The sequence below is a fragment of the Plecotus auritus genome (genome assembly GCF_963455305.1).
Source record: "Plecotus auritus genome assembly, chromosome: 6".
NCBI lineage: Eukaryota > Metazoa > Chordata > Mammalia > Chiroptera > Vespertilionidae > Plecotus > Plecotus auritus.
The window spans coordinates 91,262,769-91,273,743 of NC_137773.1; the positions used below are offsets into that span (position 1 = coordinate 91,262,769).

Genomic DNA, 10,975 nt, shown 5'->3' on the forward strand with positions numbered 1-10,975 from the left:
AGGTGCTGGTCACATTATGGCTCCAATGCTGCAGGGGCGGGGACCATATGTGATTGTACAACAGCACAATGGTAAATACTCGAGGGTGCAATTGAATCTGCACCCTCGAGTATTTACCTAAGCCCTCTTTGTTCACAGCGTGCCTGGAGTGTATTCCGGAAGGCGGAATTCAGCAAGGCTCATTTGTTAATGTACAGCAGGGGCCCCAGGAATCTTATGTTGCTTTTGTAAATCGCCTTATCCAATCCATTCACCGGCAGATCGGTCATAGTCAGCTGCAGATATTCTTTTGTTACAACTGGAATATGACAACGCCAACGTTGATTGTCAAAAGGCTATGCAGCCAAAACCGGTTTGGCTCAGTGGATAGAGCGTCAGCCTGCAGACTGAAAGGTCCCAGGTTCGATTCCGGTCAAGGGCATGTAACTTGGTTGCGGGCACATCCCCAGTGGGAGGTGTGCAGGAGGCAGCTGGTCGATGTTTCTCTCTCATCGATGTTTCTGACTATCACTCTTCCTTCCTCTCTGTAAAAAATCAATAAAATATATTAAAAAAAAAAAAAAAAAAAAAGGCTATGCAGCCCATCAGGGGAAAGGCCACCAGGTGGGGGGATTTATCAGGGCTTGTCAGCTAGTAGGAACGGAAAGCCACCAGACTCAAATGTTGGCCATGGCTCTCCAGGCAGGGAATAAGGGCAAAACAGATTCCAAATGCAATCAATGTGGAAAAGTGGGACCTTTTAAAAAGGATTGCCAAGCTAAAATAGCAACCCCCCCCCCCATTCTGAGAATTCTCAGCCCCATCTTCTTGTCTCCTTTGCCATAAGGGGCGTCACTGGGCCAACCTATGTAAATCAAAATTTGACAAACATGGCAATTCTTTACCACTACTGCAGGGAAACACCCAATGGGGCCAGTCCCAGGCCCCGCAACAAACCGGGTCACAGATGGCCTTCCTAGGGCAGACAGGAAATCCACTGTCTACTTCCTCAGAGCAGCTACCACTGGGAGTGCAAGACTGGACTTACTCCAACAGAAATGATTCTAAAGGAAGGGGATGACCCTAAAAGGGTCCCTATGGGGGGATGGGGGGTACTGCCATTGGGCATGGTAGGCATTATTTTGGGGTGCTCCAGCCTTAACTCAAAAGGAGTCACTGTAATACCAGAGTTGTTGATAGTGGTTACCAGGGAGAAATCAGGTGCTCATGACATTCAAGGGGTTGCATATTTTCCCCTCGCAAACTAAGATTGTGCAACTGTTGTTACTACCCTCTGGGTCCCGAATGCTCTAGGGAAGGAGAGAAATCTAGAGGGGTTTGGTAGTACTGGAGAGCGAGGGGTTTATTGGAATCAGTCCCAAGAGAACGGCCCCTCCTCACGATAGAAATACAAGGGAAAAGATTCACGGAATTCATAGCTCCTGGGGCCGATTGCACTATACTTAGTCATCTTGATTGGCCCTCATCATGGCCCACGGTGAAGCAAGATCAGAGGATAATGGGAATAGGAAAAGTTTCTCAGACATTACAAAGTTCTCAGTGCATATGCTGTAAAGGGTCAGGTGGGCAAAATGGCTACATGCAGCCCCTAGTCTTACAGATTCCAGTCAATTTGCTGCTGGGGTCTTTCTTGCATCTGTTAGGGTTCAGGAACCTGAAGAAGTGGCTGTGCATAAATGGATAAGACTAGAGAAGAAATATGAATTTGGAAGGCATTTTGGGGTGCCAGACGGAGGCTCAGTTTTAATGACTAAGCTCTCCTTCTCAACCTCATACCCTTTAGTCTACCTCTTCTCTCTATACCTTTCAGTTTCTCTCCATGATCAGGGATTTTTCTTCCTCTGTGGTGAAAACACACACATACATCTGCCTCCTGATCAACTGGACAGGAATGTGTACTCTCATCTATCTCTCACCCAATGTGAATGTGGCCCTCAATAATCAGTCTTTACCTGTCCCGGTAACCCATCATATCCGACACAAAAGGGCAGTTTGTATAATCCCTCTCCTCCTAACCCTCGCCATCACAGCAGGGGCTGGAACTGCCATAGGGAGCTTAACCACTGCTCTACCTATTTTGAAATCTTGTCTCAGGACCTACCAGAAAGCTGTGGATGCACAGCAAGGGCCAGAACTGGGAAAACAAGAACCTCACCCCCAGGATAACCTATCCTCTCCTTTCATATCACTAGTCAGGCAACTTAGACCCCTGAGCTTTCCCTCCCTAAAGATAACATTTAGGCCTCAGGTGTATTTCAGCTCCATGCCCAGAAAAGCAGCAAAACCAGACTAGTGAGGCTGTGGCAACCCCAGGACCAGCTTTTACCTCCCACGTCACTCAACAGGACTGTTTTCTAGCCTTCACCAACCAGTCTCTCAGGGAAATCATGTTGCTGTGACTCCTCGTCCAGTCCAGGACTATCAAAGTCCATTCCCTTGTGATCTCCATGTCCCCCCTCAGCAGGAAGTCAATACGGAAGATAGGACCTTCCTCCCTATTCCATAAAACAAAAAGGCTGGAATGTTAGGTCTGATCAAATAATTGAATTGATACCCTCTCCCCTGGTTACTGACCTTTAGGCCACTTCACAATGGACATTCCACTCCTTAGACCACATTCCACTTGCTAAGACCATTATCTCTCCCGTCTGGAGTTTGCCAGAATCTGGACCTGCACAGAGAATTCTCCACCCAGAAAAAGCTACTTGGACCTAGCCTGTGCCTGTCCTTTAAAAACCTCTGACTCACCTTCTTTGGGTGCTGTTGGTCATTTGGGGGCTCAGCCCATCTGGTCTCCATATGACCTTATAAATTTATAATCCCTTACCACTTTGGCCTCATGTGTCCTCCTTCTGCAACCCTAACATGGTGTCTCCCAGAAACAGGCCTACCTTAGCATCTCTGTCATGTTTGGCCGCTGAGCTGTGAAAGCAGCAAGGCCTTGGCACAGGTGCAGGGCTGCACTTCAGAGCCCAGCAGCTGGGCTCCTTGGTCAGTTAAGCTCCTTGTTGTGCGGGTCAGTGAGGTGCAGTCTCAGAGCCACCTCATCACCTAGCCAGGGTCAGAGCTGGAATTCAGACAGGTCCTTTGGTTCCAGAGGCTAGAGCACAACCAGTGCACTAAGAAGGCATCTCTCAGGGCTACAGAGGTTGCAGCAAGTGCTCCTCTATCATGTGGGAGATAGACATGGAGGTTGGCCAGACTGGATAGACATGGAGGTTGGTCAGAGCCATCAGGTTCCTCTAAGGAGTGGGCTCCTCCTTCTCCAGCAAGTAGTGTTCAGTAAACACACTGCAGGGACTGAGTCTGCTTTTCTGGCTACGACAGGCACAGGCTAGGTCCAAGTAGCTTTGACACCATCATCCATGTTTTCAAACAACTGTTTGACTTTGAGCAGTTTGTGGGGACCAGCGCCATTCTTGCGGCCCCTCTTTGGTCAGAGTTTCCAGGGGCCCTAGAACTCCCCCACCAGGCCCTCCACCACTGGCTCCAGCAAGGGTGGGGCAGTTTCTGGCCTCGGGGGCAAAGGTAGAGGAACTTAGAGGTCTCAGATACACTCCCAGAGCCTGTCCTACCCTGTGGCCTCACCTGCCAAACCCCCACCCCTAACCCCCCACCGCCCTTCATCCCCAGCCGTGCCTTGGAAGCCCAGGTTCCAGGCTCCACGAGGTGAAGGCACAGCCAGAAACTGGCCCTTTTTTTTAAAAAAAAAAAAATTAATTTAAATAATTTATTTATTTTTGTGTTTGTGGGTTTGTTACTAGTATATATGGCTCCTATTAGATTCCGGTACATTCCCTCTAACCCCACTTCACTGTTAATTTCATTCATAAATGAATGCTGAATTTTGTCAAATGCTTTTTTTGTGCTCATTTGTATGATTATGTGATTTATTGTTGTTGTTGTTGTTCATGTGGTGTATCAGGTGATTGATTTGAGAATGTTGAAGCTACCTTGCATCTGGGGAATAAATCCCACTTGACCATGGCATATGATCTTGTTAATTTATTGCTGGATTGATTTGCTAATATTTTGTTGAGGATTTTTGCATGTATGTTCATCAGAGATATTGGCCTGTCTATTTTGCAATCAGGGTAATGCTGGCCTAATAAATGGAGTTTGGCAGCCATTCCTTCTCTTGAATTTCATGGAATAGTTTGAGAAGGATAGGTGTTAATTCTCTTTTCAAACTTGGTGAGATTTACCTGTGAAGCCATTCAGTCCAGGGCTTTTGTTTGTTGGAAGTTTTTGATTACAGATTCAATTTTATTAGCAATTATATGTCTATTCAGATTTCCTGTTTCTTCTTACTCAGTCTTGGAAGATTGTATGTTTCTTGGAATTCATCCTTTTTTCTTTTTGTAAATTGATTTATTTATTGGTAATATATTTTTATTGATTTCAGAGAGGAAGGGAGAGGGAGAGAGAGGTAGAAACATCAATGATGAGAGAGAATCACTGATCGGTGGCCTTCTGCATGCCCCCTACTGGGGATCAAGCCCGCAACCTGGGCATGTGCCCTTGACCGGAATCAAACCCGGACCCTTTAGTCTGCAGTCCGACGCTCTATCCAACTAGGGCTATCCAAACCAACTAAGGCTATCCTTTTTTCTAGATTTGCAAATTTGTTGGCATATCATTATTCATAGTATTTTCTTATAATTATTTTGTATTTCTGTGGCGTTATTGTCACTTATCTTCTTTCGTTTCTGATTTTATGTATTTGGGTCCTATCCTTTTTTTTTTTATGGCTCTAGTTAAAGTTTTATTAATTATGTGTTTTTTTCAAAGAACTAGCTTTTGGTTTCATTGATCTTTTATATATTTTTAGAACCTATTTTATTGTTGCTCATTTTTTTTTAAATAAGTTTTTGATTTTAGAGAGTGAGGAATAGACAGGGCGAGGGAGAGAGGGAGAGAAACATAGATCTGCTGCCTCCTGCATGCCCCCTGCTGGGTTTCAAGCCCTAGCAACCTGGACACCCTTGGCATGTGCCCAGATTGGGAATCGAACCAGGGTCCTCTGGGTACATGGGTTGACGCTCAAACATTGAGTCACGGTGGCTGGGCTACTCATTTCATTGTTATTTCCTTTATTTGGGCTTTATTTGTTGTTGTTTTTCTAGTTTCTTTAGGTGTAAGGTTAGATTTTTTTTCTTCTTTAAGGTTAGATTTTTAAATTGAGATTAAATTATTTATTAGCTTTGCCTATACTAGTGCTATAATTTTTTCTATTAGAACTGCTTTAGCTGTGTCCCATAGATTTGGTGTCATTGTCTTTTCATTTTCATTTGCCTTATGGTATCTTTTGATTTTTTCCCTTGATCTTTTTGTTAACCCTTCATTGCTTAGTAGAGTACTATTTAGCCTTCATGTGTTTGTGGTTTTCAGTTTTTTTCTTGTTATTGATTTCTACTTTTATCTCATTGTCATGTAAACATTCTTGATATGATTTCAAATTCCATAAATTAATGGAGACTTACTTTGTGGCCCAACAGGTGGTGTGTCCTGGACAATGTTCCATATGCATGTGAAAAGAATGTATATTCTGTTGCTTTGGGGTAAAATGTTCTATGTAAATCAATTAAAACTATCAGATCTATTGTGTCATTTAAGACCTCTGTTTTCCTGTTTACTTTCTGTCTGTGTGATTTATCCATTGATTTCAATGGAATATTAAAGTACCTTACTAATACTGTCTTACTGTCAATATCTCAATTTATGCCCCCAGCCCAATACTCGCTTTCTATAGTATTTAGGGCCTCCTATATTAGATGCATAAACGTTTCCAAGGGTTATATTTTCTTGTTGGATTGATCACTTTATCATTATGAAATGTCATTCTTTGTCTCTTGTTATAACCTTTGTGGTAAAAATTTATCTTGTCTAATATAAGTATTACTGGACCAGCTTTTCTTTCATCTCCATTTGAATAAAATATGTTTTTACTTTTAGGTAGTATGTGTTTCTTTCAATCTCAAGTAAGTCTCTTGTAGGTGGCATAAATATGTTTTTTTTTAATCCATTTAGCCATTCTATGTCTTTTGATTGGAGCACTCAAAACATTTACATTTAAAGTAATTATTGATAGGAATATCATTATTACCATTTTATTATTCATATTTTTAATATTTTCTTTTTTATTAAGGAAGGCCCTTTAACTTTTCTTGTAAAACTGGTTTAATGGCACTGAACATCTTTACCTTTTTCTTGTCCGGGAAAGTATCTGTTTTTGGTTTTTAATTCTGAATTATAGTCTCACTGGGTTGCATAATCTTGGTTGTAGGTCCTTTCTTATCATTACTAGGAATATTCCATGCCGGCCCTAGCCAGTGTGGCTAAGTTGGTTGGACATTGTCCTGCGCATGGAAAGGTTGTCAGTTTGAGTCCTTGTCAGGGCACATACCCATGTTGCTGGTTCCATCCCTGGGCGGGGTGGGTGTGGGAGGCAACCAATTGATGTTTTTCTCCCACGTTGATGGCTCTCTCTCTCTCTCTTATCAATAAAAATATTCCAGGATTGCCCTAACCAGTTTGGCTCAGTGGATAGAGCATCGGCCTGGGACTGAAAGGTCCCAGGTTCGATTCCAGTCAAGGGTATGTACCTTGGTTGCAGGCACAATCCCAGTAGGAGGGGTGTGCAGGAGGCAGCTGATAGATGTTTTTAACTCTCTATCCCTCCCCTTTCCTCTCTGTAAAAAATCAATAAAATATATTTTAAAAAAAGAATCCAGCTGACACTTTTATGGGATTTCCCTTGTATGTAACCAGCTGGTTTTCTCTTACTGCCTCTAAGATGGTTTTTGTCTTTGATCTGTGGCAATTTTATTATAATGTGTCTTGTTTGGGACTGTCTGTACTTCCTGTTCTTGTGCCTATTTTCTTTTGCCTGATTATGGAAATTTTCAGTAATTATTTTTTTTCAAAAGGCTTCCAATTCTTTGCTTTCTTCTCTTCTGCTATCCCTATAACACAAATGTTGTTATGCCTGAGTCATCGCAGAGCTCCCTTAAACTATTTTCACTTTTCAAAAATTGACTTTAGAGAGAGAAAGACAACATCGATTTGTTATTTCACTCATCTATGCATTCACTGATTGCCTCTTGCATGTGTCCTGACTGGGACTCTCACCTGCAACCTTGAGGTAGCGGGACAACTCTCTAACTAGCTGAGCTACTGACAAGGGCTGCATGTACATTTTTCTAATAAAGGAACTCTTTTCCTGTTTTATAAAAATATTTTATTGCCCTAGCTGGTTTGGCTCAGTGGATAGAGCATCGGCCTGCAGACTAAAGGGTCCTGGGTTTGATTCTGGTCAAGGGCACATGCATGGCTTGTGGGCTCAATCTCTTATGAGGGGCATGCAGGAGGCAGCTGATCAATGATTCCTTCTCATCATTGGTGTTTCTATGTCTCTCCCTCTTCCTTCATCTCTGAAATCAATAAAAATATATTAAAAAGAATATTTTATTAACTTTTACTAAGCCATCTAATGCTAACTGATATTGTGTTTTCGCATATGGAGAGGATATATAAAATATTCCATTCTAATATGGCCTTTCAGGTATACATTGCTGTTACCTTTATTTAATTAGTAGAGGCCTGGTGCATAAAATTTGTGCACTTGGGGGGAGTCCCTCAGCCTAGCTTGCACCCTCTAGAAGTCTGGGAGCCCTTGGGGGCTGTCCAAGACATGGGAGCACTGCCGCAGACATGGGAGAAGCTCATGCTACTGCTGTTTCGCTCGTCAGCCATGAGTCTGGCTCAGGTCTTCTGGCTGAGCGGTGTTACTCCTGTGAGAGTCCACTGACCACCGGGGGGCACCTCTGGTGTTGAGCGTCTGCCCCCTGGTGGTCAGCGCCCATCATAGCAACCGGTCGTTCTGCCATTCAATAGATTTGCATATTAGCCTTTTATTATATAGGATACTAGAGGCCCAGTGCACAAAATTTGTGCACCGGGGGGTGGGGGGGTGGGGTCCCTCAGCTGGGCCTGAACCCTCTCACAGTCCAGGACCCCTCAGGGAATTTCCACCTGCCGGCTTAGGGCCGTTCCCCCTGGGGAACGGGCCTAAGTCAACAGGTAGAAATCCCTCTCGTGGTCCAGGACCCCTTGCTCCTTACCGCCCGATGCTCACTGCTCCTTACCACTCAGCTCACTGCTGCCATGGAGGCAGGAGAGGCTTCCACCACTGCCACTGCACTTGACAGCCATGAGCCCTATCTTTCTGTGTGGTTGTCTGTGGGCCAACTGCTCTCTTCCTTCTCACTTAGGGCAAGCAGCATGTGAGGGCAGAGCGTGTTGTCATGGAACGCAGAGGGCTGCCCAGAGCTGAGGGGAGTGGCCAGGCCCACGGGGTGAGAGGTGGACACAGAGGACGCTATCTCACCCAAATGTGGGGTGGGCTGGCCAGTCTTCACCTGCCTGACCCCACCCAGGGAGGGACCGAGCAGGGTGTCCGCCTCTCCATTCTCCATCCTTCCATCTGTGACACCTATCACCCTTGCCAGTCCTCCCCCAAAGTGAGTTCAGCTCAATCCCTGAATGTAAAAGGGCATGGGGAGGGGGGCCTCCACTCCAGTGCCCCCTGATTCCCAGCAACAGGACCTGGTCAACAGGACCTGATCTCAGGATGGTGGCCACAGCTGCAGAACATAGATCTGTTTCAAGAAAAGTTGGGAATGCAGACTTTTGTATGAGCCCCTATTCCAAAAGGTGGCAGTTTATTCACATTGTGGCAAAGACACCTTCAAGAGTAACATAAGTGGGTAAAGTCAGGGCCAAACCAGGCCATTTCTTCATCCAATCTCTCTGAAGCACGTGGACAGAACCAAGTCTCAGCTCTTCGCAGGACACTTCTGGGTTTGTTTTTTTAAGCCTAAAGGACAGTAGTCTGTCTCCATTCTTGTTCTTCAGGATTTTTTTCATCGTCGGATAAAAGGACACGTACATTGGGGCAATCCTCTCGAGATACAATATTCCAGTTGCACCCATGTGACGATGACAGTGCCCCTTAGAGGGAGGGAGCTGACAGATGGGGAGCAGGGAATTCTGAAAACCAAAGTGATGACAGAGATGCTAAGCCTTTCCTTCATGTGTCTCACACCCCTCCGGAGGTGGCCTGCAGGTCAGGCGTCTGCTGGACCTTTACCACTTGATGTCCTGCCAGGCTGCCCTGGGCCCTGCTAGGCGGTTTGCAGGACCACCTGGGCCAGGGGGGAGGAGTTGCCCCTCCCCACCCCCACCCCAGCCACTCCTGGTACAGCTCCTGCACATGGGCGCTGGTCTCTGGGGGCCAGACCAGGATGGCAGCGTAGATGCCTTCCATCTGCCGCAGCAGTGCCCTATCTGCACGCCCGTCCTCCACCTGGGCCTGGCCCCTGCTGCTTAGGCATCATCAGTGCAGGCCAGGACCTCCACGAAGTGGCAGGGGAACTTGCCCCTCTACAGCTTCAAGACCACTTCTGGATGTTCTGAAAGCCGTAAGCAGCCTCAAAGCGTAGCAGAACCTCTCTGTCCCTTTCAAGGGTGACCTCCTGGAAGTCTTTGCTCCTCAGGGTGCGGTAGGTGAGCACTCCTTGTTGAACAGCTCCTCGGCCATGTGCCTGAAGATGTGTGCCAGGTACCCGTTGGAGCTGGCACCTTCATGGAGCCTCACCTCCTTCTCCTTCATGTTTCCAAACAGAATGTCCATGGCGACGTCATTCGAGGCAAGGTCACTTTGCTCCATTATCTGGACAATTTCACCTGAGGTTAACATGCAGTCAGCACCCTGGGAACTATGCAAAGCTGTGGGAACATCTCAAAGGGCCTCCAGTTTCTTGTCATAACACGGGGCCACAATGACATGGAAAATCTTGTCTGGGGACAGGTTCTGCCGTTAATCCTTCACCAGAGAGCCCATGATCTGCTGGGGAGACTTGGCCGTGCAGAGGTGGGGGTGATGGGGTGACCCAGCACACGCTCTGCATATCGGTCCCAGCCGGGGCAGGCAGAGGTCAGCATGGGTAGCCATGGCTCTTCCTCATGGTGCTGGCAGTACCAATGCACAAATTCCTCCTGACTCTCCAGGATACTGAAGTCCGCAGCTATCTTCATGTCAAACACAGTGTGCCCCAAGGCTTTTGAGAAAGCTGCAGAGCCTTCTGGATGCATCAGTGACACTGAGGCTGAATTTAGCAGCAAAATAAGGCAGAGACTGAGGACACATGGACACTGCCAGCACCTTGTGCTGTGAGGTATCACATTTCCTATTAAGGTTCAGAACACGGAAGAAGTCCTTGGTGTTCTGTTGAGAAACTTGGACTCCTTCCTCTGCGGTCACACAACTGTCACACGCCAGGCAGTCACTCAGAAATATCTTGGAATTGGCCAACTTATGGAATTCTCCCTTCTCTCCGTTCTCCTGAGCTGGACTCTGGACGTTGACTGAGGCATTCTCTTGGTCATCGTTTTTGTTTTTTTACTGCATTCCTCCCATGTGCAGTGATCAAACTTCATCTGGGGTGGGGCGGGTAGGGGCCGGCTCCAGTGACCTGGAGGAAGCACGGGGAGAGAAGTCAGTCACTGCTGGTTGCCCCTGGCATTGCTGGCGGTATCCTTTCTTCCTTGTGGAGCGTCTAGGGAGGGGAAGCAGCCACAGTGCCCGAGGCCGAGTTCCAGGAGGCCAGCAGCTATGTTGGGATCATGCCGGCAGCACTGGTCCATTGGTGCTTGTCCTGTCCTCTGGAGATTGAACCTGCAGGACTACTAAGTAAGCCAGTCCCCAGTTCCACCCTTCCTCTGCCACCGATTGATTGGAGTCTAAGAGCCGGGACAAAGAGGTCTGCCTTCCAGCTGCTCGCCAGTCCCCGCCACGCCACTCACTCTGGTTCCCTGTTAGCCATCCCCTGATCAATGGGAGCCTGCGGGCCAGGAGAGGGACCAAGTGGTCTGCCTTCTGCCCGCTCACCAGTCACTGCTGCCACTGATTCAT

The 10,975-nt window shown here is 46.6% G+C and overlaps 1 pseudogene across 1 annotated transcript; it reads right to left on the bottom strand.

Annotated features, from left to right (window-relative positions):
• Nucleotides 1–237: 237 nt before the first annotated feature.
• LOC308251745 (nuclear prelamin A recognition factor-like) lies at nt 238–10,500 on the bottom strand (annotated as a pseudogene). Its single transcript has 2 exons — nt 9,246–10,500; nt 238–298 (listed from the first exon to the last, which is right to left on the bottom strand). The product of its transcript is annotated as a nuclear prelamin A recognition factor-like (transcript).
• Between the last annotated feature and the right edge of the window lie 475 nt (nt 10,501–10,975).